Raw genomic sequence first — 14,515 nt, forward strand, 5'->3', positions numbered from 1 at the left:
CCAGTGTGAGGCTCACCCTTTCCGGGGAGCTGTGGCCTGGCTTGAATGGTCGCCTTCCCCACGTTTTGTCACGGACTAAGCACGTCCGAACTCTCTGCTCACTGTGTGATCTCATAATGACAGGTGGCTGGTGAGGATTATGTTGCTGCCCAATTTTCAGGGTCTTGTTTATTTTTTAGGGAACACGTGATAAATGAGAAGTGTGTAAAGTTATTTAAAATAACAGGTATCTTTGGATTCCTACTATAAGTTTTTACCAATATGAGAGGAAAACAAATGGACTAACTTGAATTTTGTGCTCCTAGTGGCTCTTTAAAAGCCGGTGCTTTTCCCCAGAGGATGCCTGCAGGAAGCAGGTGCGGCGAAAGCATCCTTGCAAGCCGGTGTCTCCTCCAGCCACGCAGGCCAGAGGGTCTGGGGTTACGTTAATAAAAGGTCAGATCTGCTGTACACAACCTTCCTTCCTTTGTGACTAATTGCAGGGCAGAAAAGATAAGTTACATGTCCCGTATACTGATGTCCCCTGCAGCCTCTCGCGTTTCCACTGCAATGAATGTCTCTGAGTGTGTTGGTGTGCTTTTTTTCTTTAAAGCGTGGTGAGCTTCGTGGAGCCCACTCGAACTCTGCAGAAATGTAAGTGTGGCTTTAAATCTAAATCATTACTGAAGGTGACGTTTTCATGTGACTTGATGGGAAACCACCCATTTCAACAAAGCAAAAAATACCACTTATTTTTCAGAGATGAATCATTTTTGCAGTAATATTCGAAGACCCATCGGCATGAATTGAGGGAGGGGATCACCTCTCATGAGATCTACTCTCAGGACGGTTCAAAGGAGAGACCCTCCCACCTTCCAGAGGGGCTTTCTAGTGGGACGTGGACTCTGAGCATCTTGCGGGTTCCTCGTTGTTCCTGGCAGCTTGCCCAGGCTCTTGCTAATTTATTCAATTCACTAGAGTTCAACGTAGGGCAAGGGGTCCCCAGATGTGGCTTGGAGCATCCGTAGGAGATTTTTTCGTCGCTCCCAGCACCTGAGCTACGCACGCAGGCCTGCGGGACACAGAGGCCTGCCGGTGAGGGGCTCTGGGCTGCCCCCAGATCCGGTGCAGATCAGTGAGCTCTTCATTCAGGCAGAAGAGAAACGCGGAAGGTTTCCCCTGGGCCTATTCTACGGCCAGCGTGCCCGTCTGGAGGGCATCAGACGGGCCCCTTGGAAAAGTGGTGTTTATGGCGTGAGGCTGCTGGGTCGGCTTCTCTGGGTGTCTTCACGTGGGACAGGCACACTGAATGCTCTGCCGTGGTAGACAGCACATCCTCGTAATGCCTTCGAGGGGGAGGAAGAAAAGGCGTCTGTGCGTGTGACTCAGAAGCTCGGAGCTGCAAGACTGGACAGCCAGATTCTGGTGCCGGGTCCAGAGCTGACGCCGGGGCCGTCGGCGGTGGGGCGGCTGACACAGAACCCTTCCTGCTTTCCAGAGAACCAGTGCGGACTGCACTGCATGGTGTGCGCTTAGCTGGTACTCCACCGACAGCCGGCTAGACACGACAGTCACTGCTGCGGCGAGGGCGTCGTCCTAAAAGACAAAATGAGCCCGTACCTCAGCGGCGAGACTCCCACCTTCTGGATTCAGCGGGGGCGCCTTACCTGCGTTTCTCCTGGCCCGGGGACGGGTAGTACCACGTCCGTGCGTTGGTGCAGGCCCAGCCCAGACGAGGGGTTGGAATTGAGTGGTTCTGGCTTGGGGGTGGGTATCACACAGTCACGGGGCCAAGGACACTTCTCAGCAGTTTTCTGAAACCAGACTGTGATTTGAAGATAAAGACGGAGGGTCCAACTAAGCTATTTTCCCACCGTCGTCCCCCGAGTGCCAACAGAGCTCTCTCTCAGATCGGCAGTCAGGAGCCTTTGTCGCAAGTCACATTATTTTTGTGAAAACTGCTTGCTAGTGAGAGATGGTGTTGTTTTAAATTTAGCAACGCGGGCTTTCGCGTCCACCAGCTAGCGTGGCAGCTACCGCGGCCCTTCGGAAAACCCAGGTCTTGCCCGGATTTTCGCTAATATTTTATGCAGCTCCAATTCTCCTGCTCGAGCCCGAGCCCGTGCTGCTCCCTCCCGAGTAATAGTTCATAAAAAGCCGATGCAGACGTGTGCCAGTCGCAGGCCCACGTCCTGTCACCGTCCCCTTCTCCCGCGGGCGGGGAGCCCGGCCCGGATTGGCTGCGCCCGCGTTGCCAGGACTCCGTTGCTAGGATGGTGCAGCCTCCAGGCCTGCAGGGAACACGTAATGAATTATGGATGGTTGGTTTTCTCCGAGAGGCCTGATCTGTAATGTAGATGAGCTCCAAGTCACCCCTTTTCTTCTGGCTTCTTAAGGAAAAAAAGAAATCAGCGTTTTAAATCAGAAGCTGGCTTTTACGAAGTCCCAGTTGCCACTAGAGAGGCTGGGCTGCCGATGTTAATTCTTATGCAAAGAGAGGGCCAGGGGTCAGTGTCTGTTATTTGTTCTGGAAAAGCTTGTAGGATTTTCACTGAACTCTGTGACCCTTTGGGGGCATCCTTTTGTGTGTGTGTGATCAGAGACAAAAATGGGATATAAACACCAGAAGTGGCATTTTCTGAATGCGAGACACTTTTCCTCCGGGTCTGCGGTGCCGGGAGTTGGCAGAGCAGTTAGGACTCATCTCTCCCTCCGCCCTCTCGCTGGACCTCCACCCCAGAGGCAAAGGAGACCCAGGCCTTTCTCTCCTCCGCAGAGTGTGGGCGGCGAACGCCTCTGTCATGGCCCGCCTTCCTTCCGTTTCGGTTGGAGAGGGTCCTCGCGCCCTTTACGGAGGCTGCTGCGTTCGCAGGGGCCTGTGTTGCTGAGATGCTGTCTGCATGGGGGTCTTTGTGCTGCCCACCGCCCGGCCTGTAGTGGACAGAGGGGGACCGGGGGACAGAGGGCTGGGCCCCCCGCCTGCCCCTTCCCCGCTGCCTCGCTCAGGCACTGGTGCTCTGAGCATCATCTAAGGGCCGCGTGCTCCATAATAAAGAAGGGGAGCGTTCCAGAGTAAATGCCTCAGGGTTAGAGACCCCTCCTGCCCGGGGAGGGAAGGGTCCACCGTGAGCCCTGCGCTCCAGACTCACATTCCTGCCACGTTCCCACGGCTCCCCTGCCCAGGCTCTTCCTCGGAGGCAGGAGGTGAGGCTCGCGAGGACAGACGGACTCACAGACACAGGAGGCGAGGCATGCGGGCGTCGGGGCTCAGCACTCAAAACAATAAGCCAATTTTCTGGAGAGGCACTGAACTCAGCGAAAATACCTGTTATTACCTGCCTCGGCCAGCAGGTAATCTCTCACCACCGCAGAGAGACCCACAATTATTACAAGGAAGAAAGGAGAGAGAAAGAACTTTATTTCCAAGAGGCAAAGCCTTTATTCCAGAACGATGGAAAAGCGGTTTAGGTGAAAATTACATTCGTCACCCCCGTATTAGTGTTTATTGAGCGAGGCCTGGCTTGGCCCAGGAATTTCAAAGAGATGCAGGGCCCTGAAGATGAGTGGCACGAACGACTGAGACTCCTTCTCGAACGTTGTGTGTCTGAAGTTTGATCTGTTCTGTCTTCTTGTTGAGCGAATGGTGGGTGTGTGTGGTTTTCAGAATTTCGGGGACGGTTTTAATGAAGAGCCATGGGTCACTTATTCTGCTCAGGGTCACCTAGAGACAATCATTGGTAATAGCAATTGTCTAAGAATTTTAAAGACAGCAAAATAGAAAAGCCAGGGGGACTTGGATCTCACCCCCGTCCACCTACAGAGGTGGTGGGAAAACGGAGGCGGTTAATCAAAAGACGCCAGCAAAATCCCAGGTGACGGAGGCAAACGTGCAGGTGGCTTCCCCCTCCCCACCCCCCCAACCCCCGCGTCCTCCAGCAAGTTCCCTTCGCCGTGGGTGTGCAGCCGGCCTGGCCTCCCCCCAGGAAGATGGAGGCAGGACAGAAGTCTCCAGGGGTTCCTGCAGCTCATGGTACTTGTGTGATGCGCTGACAGCACCCAGAGCTGGATGAACGTGAAGGGTTCTGTTTGGGAACATCTAATGCAGATGTGGCTTGTAGGAAAATGGTGTTTTAAAGAATACGTTTTGTGCCATCCAGTTTCTTTACACGAAAAACAAAAACAAACAAAAAAAAACAAGACAAATAAACAAATGCCAAGGAGAATTCACCCAGGACGGAGACTCAACCCGTCTGCTAGCAGAGAGGTGACACTTTAGCTGAAACAGAAACAGAGCCAGAAATGCCTCCACTTCTGTATGAGGTAAAATCAATGCCACTTCCAGGAACCAGTGATTCTGTTTGGTTGACCAGCTCCTAGTGGTTATTAATGCTTTATTAATTCCGTGGACACTCTGGCTTGTCGGGTCCGCTGAGTAGTGGGGTAATTGCTGGGAGGGCGGGGTCAGGAAGAGCATCGCACCTCAGGTCACAACCCAGACGAGGGGAGCAGACAGGAAACGCCCGGAGTACGAGGACAGGCTGGGTGTGGCGGGCTTATGCATGTGGCCCGAACAGCCAAGGGTCTTCTTAGCAGGAAAGGGAGGCTTTCCGACAGAGACTCTGGCTGCCTGCACAGGAGCCTGCATCCGGGCCGCTTCTGGTTGAATCGATGAAGCTAAACATCCAAGTGATGACTGAGATATTTGCCAGCTACCCACATGCTGTTCACAGGGACTTCTGGACACCTGGGGACCCGAGGTTGCCACCTGTGTGGGCGTTTCACGTCGAGGAAGTGTCGTCGAGGAACAGGGTTAGCGGAGGGGAGGCCAGAGCCCCTGCCGCCGCCGAGGTTCTGCCTGGAGGCCGGAGTCACGAAGATGCCCAGCATGCTTTCAGGACACGACGGGACAATTGCTTGGTCTCATTTTCCACGCCGGCCCCTGCTCCCCTCGGCCCCGTCCACGCTCCGGCTCTCTGGCTCCACTCTCTGCACTGGGGCGCCCTCGAGAGTCACCTGGGTTTCACCTCGTCCCTCCGAGGGGCTCAGCCCCGGGGAGTGTCCTCAGCCAGCTCTTGCTGAGCCCACCCCTCCTGTTCCCACAGGACGTGGCCCTACTAGTGACACGGGGCTTTGTCATCTCCCAGGACAGCGCTCCGTCAGGCAGGCTCAGGACAGCTGAGAGTTCGACACAGACACCTGGAGTCGAGTCCTGACTGGCGCGTTACTTGCATATTTTATTTAATCTTCCCAGCGCCCTTATCCCCATTTTGCCCATGAGGAACTGAAGCACAGAGAGGTGGAGTAACTTGCCCAAGGTCACACAGCTGGTCACCAGGGAAGCTCCAGGACCTGCATCCCACCTGCTCAGCTGCGTTGCCTCCATCAGGGAAAAGCAAGGACTCGCAAGCACGTCTTAAAGGGGAGTGGGCAGAGTGGAGACAGACGGCGTGGCTCCTGCGTGAGAGCAGAGACACAAACGAGAAAAGGAAATTGAAGTCCGGAAGCCCCAGCCTGCTCTGCGCTTCCTGAGCGCCCGTGCGCACTGCTGACTGTCACCGTCCAGAGCCCCTCTGCTTCTCGTAGGGGCCAGACTGGGAACCCGGGGGGGATAGGGTGGGGACCGACTTGCCCCCTTGATCTCGAGGGTGGTGCTGACTTACCCCCTTGCACGGACCTTGCTCTCGGCTCCTGCTGGCTTCAGAGGCTGCCCTCTACCCCGACCCCACACACACAGTGGGTCTCAGCCACACAGGCCAAGGTCCAGTGTAGGCTCTTGTCTGGTAGGAGGAAGAAAAAGCCGGGCGTGTTCTGGATGCTTCTGCGTGGCATGTGGGTGCCGGCCCCAAAGGGACATCTGCAAACAGCCCGACTCAGAGGTGGCCTCCAGAGACCACCTGGAGGAGAACTCCTGCCGACAGCAGAGCTTCCCCCGTGCACCTGTCAGCACCTGCTGGGGAGGCCGACTGAGGTTTGAATGTGCGTAGACCACGGGCGGCAGGTCAGGAAATGGGGAAAGGAGTCTGGGCTGGGAAGGTGGCTGGACACGTGTGAGTGGACACCAGGTGTGATCCCCCTGCCACAGAGTAACGGCCGCTGGACAGCATCCCCCATGGGAGGAGGACCAAGCAGCCCAGACGACCTGCCAGCAGTGGCCTCTGAGATGTGCCCGCACGGTGGGCCCTGGAATGAAGTGGCCACAGGGATGGGCATGTGAATAAAGTGCCCACGGGTCTCACAGCGTGGACTCCAAATAGCCAAGGCCATCTGGCCACTGCCGACGGCAAAGCTGAGCCCCTGACACGGCGCCATCCCTCCCAGAGGCCGGCCTGGCCCTCGTGGGGAGCGACCGTGCTGGCGTCCTGGGACGTCCGGCCTGACTTGCCCAGCTCGCTCTCCCACCAGCTAACAGGCTCACTTCCTGTCTTCCTGAAGGCCCTGCCTGCCCGCCCGCCCTCTGTTTAGCGCCTTGGCCTTGTCTTCATTGACCCCAACCCTGCTCATCTTCTAGGACCCGCCAGACTCTCCGTCCTCGGCATGATTCCTCTCGGTCTGTGGTCCCTTCTCTGACCCCCAGGGCGTGCCCTGTCACTTCTCTTCCCCTGGGGGTGGTCTCTCTGAGCAGAGCGTGTCTCGCCCTCCACTTGGACCGAAGACCCCGCGGGAGCAGGGCCGGCGGGCGCGGGCTATCCCCGCCACGCCCCCCCTGGGCCGTCCCGCCGAGCTCCCCTCCGGAGCCGCCGGGCCATGAGCGCGTCCTTCACACCATTCACTTTCGTCTCCGTCTCGGCGTTTTCCGCCCTGACACACAGACGGCGCTCTTTCCGCTTCCCCCTCAACACGGAGTCACCTCTGCGTGTCACAGAAGATTTAGGAATAGAAGGATGTCTATGGCATCCTCAGAAATTCTCCAGACCAGAAAACAGATGGCCGGGCAAAACCCTGACGGAAGAGCCGGCGGTGGCTTCTCGCCTCCCCTTCCCTCCATCGCGGCTGGAGCTGCTCTCAGAACACGGGGTGCAGGGTGATGACCCCTCCGGTGACAGCTGCCCCGGGACCGTCCACTGCGGTTCGGGTTCTCGGTCTCCTGCTTCCCACTGGCTTGTCCACCTCAGTCCAAATGCCAGCACAGAAGTTCTGGCCCCCAGAGCCCCCAGGATGTTTAGGAGGCAGGTGTCCGTCCGTGAAAGCTGGACGGCTCTCACGCTGCCTGCACCTCCGGCCTCTGGGCGGTTACAGGGCCCTGGTGGTGGAGCTAGTGTCCGGGGGCAGTGGGGGGCTGCCGTGGGAGCTGCCAGCCCCGGGCCAGGCAAGTGGCCTCTGAGGGTGGAGGGGGTCAGGGGGACGTCCCGGTGCCTGAGCCGCCGGTGGGTGTCGTCGGCCACCATGGAGACGAGGGCGGGAAGTGTGTGGCCGGTCTCGTGTTAACCTCTCTGCTCTGTGGCCTGGAGGAGTGATGCTCGTCTTGCTGCCTCTGGCCTTGCACAGCACAGACTTCAGGCTGGAGGTGAGGCGTGGACGCCATGGAGAGTGGAGGCCCCCAGGGCTGACAACCCCTCCACGCGGGCTTCAGGAGCTGGCATCAGACCCGGTGGTTGAAGGTGCGGAGGTGCCGTGGATGTTCTCGTAGGACGTGGGCTCCTGTCCGACTGCAGGCGGGCCCAGCCCAGGGCCCGGGGCCGCGGGGACCAAGACGTGGGCCAGCCTCTGAGCAGCTTGGTGGCTGCCGTGGCCTTGGGGGGCAACACAAGAGCTGGTCCTGCGCGTGTTGAGAAGGGCCCAGGACACACCCAGCTGGGGGGGACGTCCCACTGCTGGACCAGGAGGAGGGCCCGGCGTCCGGCCTGCAGTCCCTGCGGTGGGTGGACAAAGCCGGCAGAGGAGTGCAGTTTGGATGGAGGGACGAGAGCTGGTGTCTGTGCAGACGGGGTCCCTTCCTCCGTCCCCTTTCCATCCCTCGTGGGGTGGGTGCTGTCAGCGTCTCTCGCCTCTTTACGACCCGATCCCCCGTCTCTGGTCTCGGGGGATTTAGTAACTTACCCTCTTCTGGGAATGGCCCTGATCTCCCTCTGGCTCTGTGCTTTTCGGGGGACTGGGCAACATGTGTTCTAAACTTGGGGTTCTTATCCCCGGTCTTCACTGTGCAGCACATGCCTGGTTTATTTTTTGCGTTTCTTTACTTTCGGTTTTCAAACCATTTCATTTTAGACATGTTCTTATAAACTGTATCTGTTTTTTTTAAGCTCCAATTTGAGATCTGGGATTTCTCTCTACAATCTTATTTTGTGTTATTTATCATGTTTCTTTCGTTGCTTTTTCCCCCTCCCGCACTATTTGCTGTTGGATCCAGCAAGTTCCTTTATTCTTTTTATCCCCTCCAGGACTCCTGTTCTTCTGGAGCTACCTTCACGGTAATAGGATGCCTGACCCACACGCCTGCTGTGACACCTCCTCCTCTGAACGCACAGGCCTCGGGATGGCTTCACTTTGATAGCCCCTTCCCTTCTCCCATGTTATTTTCATCTGACATTTTAATTCCGTTTTGTTTACAAGCTTACCCTAAAAGTTAGTCATTATGATCATTGCTTTTTACAGTCAAGTCTCTCTGAGTTCCTCCCTGGTTTTTACCAAGGTTCCCGTGGCTTCTGCTTCTGTGTCTCTTTGGCTTTTCACCGTCTCCTACCGACGTGCTTTCTTCCTTTTAAATTTTAAATTTTATTTATTTGTTTGTATTCTCTTACTCCATTTTTTAACTTGGAAACATCGCAGACCCACAGGGAAGCTGCCCAATAGCAGAGAGACCATCTTCATGACCTTCGCCTGGGCTAACTCCGTTGGTTTCACCTCTCTCTCCGTTCTCTCGCTTCCTAATGTGTGTGTTTACTCACAGGTGCATAGTTTTTAAAAAAGTATAAAAGATGCCCTTTATTTTATTAGTTTTTTATGCTCAACTCTCATTTGTCTTTATTTTTTAAATTTTTGTTGGAGTATAGTTGATTTACAATGTTGTGTTATAATAGTTTCAAGTGTTCAGCAAAGTGAATCAGTGATACACATACATATATCCACTCTTTTTTTTTTTTAATTCTTTTCCCATATAGGTCATTACAGAGCATTGAGAAGAGTTCCCTGTGCTATACAGTAGGTCCTATTAGTTATCTACTTTATATGTAGTGGTGTGTATATGTCAATCCCAATCTCCCAATTTATCCCTCCACCCCTTTTTCCCCTGGTAACCATAAGTTTGTTTTCTACATCTGTGACTCTATTTCTGTTTTGTAAATATGTTCATTTGTACCATTTTTTTAGGTGCGTAGTTTTTAATTGGCTAAACCATTCGTGAGATGTGGACATTATGACACTTCTAAATACTGGAATATGTATCTCTTAAGACAAGGTGCTGCGTAACTGCAATAAAAGTATCGTGTGCAGGAAATCTAAAATTTTACAATACACTTGCCATCCAGCCACAGCTAAAGTTGTGCAATTATCTCAATAACTTCCTTGCGGTTCTGTTTAAAATCAAAGATTCAATGAAGCCTTGCTTAGTTTTCATGCCTAATCAGCACATTGGTTCCTTTCTTCTGGAACAGTTCATTCAGGCTTGTTTTCCTGCCGTCGGTGACAGTGACATTTGGAGAGCTCAGGCACGTTTTGTAGAGCATCCCCTCAGATGGCCCTCACACCCTGGCCTCTCCGTCTTTCAGGGCCCGGGCCCGTGTTCTGGCCGTGAGGGGCCGGTGCAGGAGGGGCCCGGTTGGCAGGTGCATTCGGCTCAGCGCGGCTCACCTCCTGCATCCCTCTCCCTCCACTATGGGTGCCCTCACCTCATTCGTGCCTCAGCAGGAGACTGAGTAATGCTTGTATCATTTTAAACACCTTTCCAGGCATTTGTTAGCAGAAAGGCTTTCCAGAACTTCTGTTTTCACAAAATGGGAGTTAAACTCTATTGGTTCTGTGAGACTCCCTGGTGTAAGTCCTGTTCTCGCCGGCACCAGGGTACCTGGCCTGGGTCCCCGTCCAAGTCCTTTTCCGCTGGGACCAGGCAGTGACATCCAGGCCCCGGGTCAGCCCTGTGCTGCTCTCACACCGGCCAGTGACTGCAGGGGACGCCGGGTGCCACCCTGAGCCTCTCCCCTTGCCGCGTAGGCGCCGTCTTCTCCCCGTGTCCTCACACCGCCGTGCCCCTGTGCGCGTCTGCGTCTTGATCTCCTTAAAAGGACGCCCGTCGTATGGGATCGGGGCCCAGCCATGACCCACGGTTTTACCTTAATCACCTCTTTAAAGACACCCACCTCCGAACGCGGTCACATCCTGAGGTCCTGGGGTCGGGACCCCAGCACACGACTCTCATGGGACGCAGCTCAGCCTCTAGCGGGCACGAGCCGCTCCTCCCCTCCAGCCCCCCGGGGTTTCCAGCGGCCACTCCACCGAGTCGCCCGCGCACGCGGTCCGCACGCTCTCGCCTCTCCGCCCCCGCCCCCAAGGCTTCCCTGGGCGCTGGGGGCGGCTTCGGAGCGGAGCGCCCTCGTTCCCCCCGAGGGAGCCTGCCTGGCGGGGCCGTGCCTTCCTGTGGACGCGGGGAGCCGACTCGGGCAGCCCGGCTGCGGAGGCCGCCGCCGCTTCCTCACGGACGGGGATGCCCCGCGGCCCCGCGCCTGCCGGGGGTCTCCGGCACCCCCTCCTAGCTGGCGGATCACTGCTTCTATAGAGAAACACAAGTCCCAGCCCCGCGTTTGTCCAGGGAAGCGCCTGGTCCCTGCTGCTGCTCTAACCCCTCCCCCGCCCCTCCCCCTGGACGCAGCGGTCAGCGCACTGCCCCCCCGGAGGTGACTTCCCGGCCACCTCCACCTGAGGCTTGGGGTGGGGGAGGGCAGGGTCCACGGCCCCGCTGGGAGTGCCCCCAAGTCCGACAGGAGTAGCCAAGGCTCCTGGCACTTCTGTGGCTCCCAAGAGCCCCTGAGGGAGCATTTCCTGGAGGGCTTTGCAGAGGGTCTGCTGGTGTCACAAAAGCAGGAGCGAGGGAAGGGGAGAAATAGGAACACGTGGATGGTGTCTGAGACCGGAAGCCGGACCTCTGGTGGGCGAGGCGTCCCCAGGGTCTCCAAGGAGACAGGGCAGCCGCTGCCCGGCTGTGCCTCTGCCGGCCCAGAGCTGAGACCTGCCCCTCGTGAGTGTGGGGTTTGGGTGCGTGCCAGGGAGGGGGACCCACACACACCGACAGACCAAGCATCCTCCCTCCTCCCGCCTGACAGATGCACCTTCATCTTTGCCGAAACCAAAGGGGTACATCAACAGTTAAGCTTTCTGTAACTGAGGTTTGCAAACGTCAGGGATGAATCGTTACTACTTAGTGTGTCTGATGATCTGCTGATGGGCCAGAGCTCTCTGGGTGAGACTTAGGAGGCAAGTATCATTTATAAATCGTTACATATTTATTCCACAGAGTTATTCTTCTTCGCTTTATTTCAGCAGAATAACTGATATCATTTCATAATATTTACCACAGAGCTTATAGTCTGTTGACAGTTATGATTTAAAGAACTGACACATAAAAGGTAGTTATAGTTCAGTGTATAAAATTTGAATTAAAAGTGTAAATTAAAGTAAATGTAAAAATTAAAATATTAAGATTATACATGTTTTCTAAAAAGCTTTTCGTTCCAGAGTGTTAAAATTCTCTCTTAAATCTGAAAGGCTCCATGCAAACTAGAATTAATAAATATAAAAAACTTTAGGGGTTTCCCTGGTGGCGCAGAGGTTGAGAATCTGCCTGCCAATGCAGGGGACACGGGTTCGAGCCCTGGTCTGGGAAGATCCCACATGCCGCGGAGCGACTGGGCCCGTGAGCCACAATTACTGAGCCTGCACGTCTGGAGCCTGTGCTCCGCAACAAGAGAGGCCGCGATAGTGAGAGGCCCGCGCACCGCGATGAAGAGTGGCCCCTGCTCGCCGCAACTGGAGAAAGCCCTAGCACAGAAACGAAGACCCAACAGAGCCAAAAATAAATAAATAAATAAATAAATTAAAAAAAAAAGAATATATATACATATATATATCTATCACTTTGCTGTATACCTGAAATTAACACAACATTGTAACTCAACTATACTTCAATAAAAAAAATTTAAAAAAACAAACAAAAAAAAACTTTAAATCAAAATTATTTTTAAAAATCTCGAATTTTATTTAATTTTAAAACACGTCAATCAATTAAATGTCATTCAACGTTGTTGTAAAGATACAGCTCTTCTCGATTCTTGCCCGACGGCCGTCTGGCTACCAGCGTGAGGGACCTGGCAGTTCACACACGGTAGGTCTAGAACTGCACACGTATTCAAAGCTGAGAGTGACACGATGTCACAAGTGTCCTCAGCTGCCACGTGCAACCACCGCTAACTCAGGGTTCGTTTGTCACGACGTCTACAACCGCGCGTTGGAGCCCAGAGAGAAGCCAGAGGAAGGCTGCTTGGCCCTGCCGAGAAAAGCCTCCGAGTCCATTGCACACCTGCCGTCTCGGAGGGAGGCTCAGACAATGAACTTGTCGTGGGTCTTGCTCAGGTGGCGCCTGGTGCGGGCAGGGGTGCAGCCCCGTGGTGGGGCGGCGGGGGGACCTGCCCTGGGGCCCCAGGGCCTCATTCCGCGGCTGCCCTCCCTCCTCTCGCCTGAGACCCCGACTGAGGCTGTGCTCTGCCTATCCCTTCCCGCCTGTTCTCAGCTCTTAGTTTTACTTTTAGGGCGATTCCTCAGCTTTTTCTTCCAAACATTCTATTAAAATGTTTATTTCACAGTTCTTTTCGACTCTTTGTTCTTTTTTATTTTAAATAGCATCTTGCTTTTTCCCCCCCCGCATGGCTGCGATATTTTCTCTTATCTCTCTGGACAGTCTAATTATATTTTCTGTGAAGTTTTCTTCTGCCTGTAGTTTTTGTTCCATAAATAAATCCCCCAGGCTTGGGCATCTCTGGATGTGCGTTGGTTTTAAGAGTCAGGCTCTTCGCAGCTGGCTTGGGCAGGTCCCGGCCATCTCACAGTGGGGCCTCCGAGTCTATCCCTACAGACTCCTTCTCGGGAGGCCGGCGCCCTTGCAGAGGGGCCCCGGTCTTGCTCGGTGTATGAGCCTTGCTGCTCTGTGTCTGGATGCTGAGGGCCAGGCCTTTCATATCTCGGTGTGCAGGCTTCTGTGGACGGCCCCCTTCATCAGGGCTGGCCCCTGCCCTCAGCTGGTCCTGGTGTCTCAGGCCAGAGACCTCTGGGTTGCCCTGCCCGGGGTGAGGCTGTCTTGAGCTGGGTCGGGGAGGGTGGGCTCTTAGCTGTGCAGCTGCACCGGGGGGCTGCGGGGACCCCCTCCCGAGTGGAGGGCTGCTGCACAGGAAGCGCTGGGGAAGGCAGGCGCGTCCCAGCCCCGTCTGGAACGTTCTCAGCTGAGAACGCTGCTCCTCAGGGCCGCAGCTGTGTGCGTGTGTGTGTGCACACGTGTGTGTGTGCACACGTGTGTGTGCGGCGCCGCCCTCTCGGCCCAGCCCGTCAGCTCTGCAGGGCCATCTGGCTCCATCGCTCTCTGCTGGGCCGGCGGGGGGGCTCCAGTGAGACTGCACGTAGCCGGCCTCTCCCTTGCCTTTCAGGGTCACTGGCCCCACGGTCACCCCCGTACATGTCCTGCCTGCTCGGCTCCCTGGGGAATCCAGCGGGCGGCACCCCGCCCCCCTTCCAGCCCTTCCCCCAGCCTTCAGTCCCGAGACTTCCCGTGTCTGTGACTGGAAAACAGCTACGCTGCACCCACTGCACCCCTGCACCCCACCAGAGACCCTGACACCCACCGCACCCCTCTGTACCCACTGCACCCGCTGAGGGAGTCGCCTTCTGCAGTCATTGCTCTGATGAGTGCATTCGGACGAGTGGATGAGCTTTCCAGCTTCCAGCAGTTCCTCCTCCTCTGCGTCCAACTGTCTTCTCCTCTCCTCAAGGATTAAACCCTTACAAGAGCCCTGGAGCTCTTCCAGTGCTGTTCTGAGTGGCCCAATTCACATGTCTCTCCAGAATTCACCACAATTCACCCCGGGTAACTTGGAGGGTCATGAGGTTTGGGAACTAGGGGTGCAGGGCACTGCAGCCCACAACCGAGGGCAGTGCTGGATGGAAGTGGAGACTCTCCGGTTGTTGTGGTGTTTGGTGTTGTGTAGACGGACACGGGTGGGAGGTGGGTAGTGGCGTTCGCCCTGGAGACACAGCCCCAGACACCGGGCTTGTGCCCAAGGGGTCACCGGGAGCGGTCCCTGGGAGGGGGTCGCAGGGGGTACCTGGGAGGGGGTCACAGGGCAGGGGTGGCAGGGAGGGGGTCACAGTGGAGTCCAGTGTCTTGGGACCGGTCTTCCCCCCGAGCAGGAACTTGGATTTACCCAGATTCTCGGCTGTCCAGCAGTGGGGCCGGGGCCCGCCCTTTCCCAGGCTGGTGTGCAGGCGGGAGAGCTGCTGCAGGGCCACCAGGACCATCTCAGCCCCTTCGGGTTTGACAGGTGCCTGGAGATGTGACCCCTTC

The sequence above is a fragment of the Eubalaena glacialis genome, chromosome 8 (genome assembly GCF_028564815.1).
Source record: "Eubalaena glacialis isolate mEubGla1 chromosome 8, mEubGla1.1.hap2.+ XY, whole genome shotgun sequence".
Taxonomy (NCBI): Eukaryota; Metazoa; Chordata; class Mammalia; order Artiodactyla; family Balaenidae; genus Eubalaena; species Eubalaena glacialis.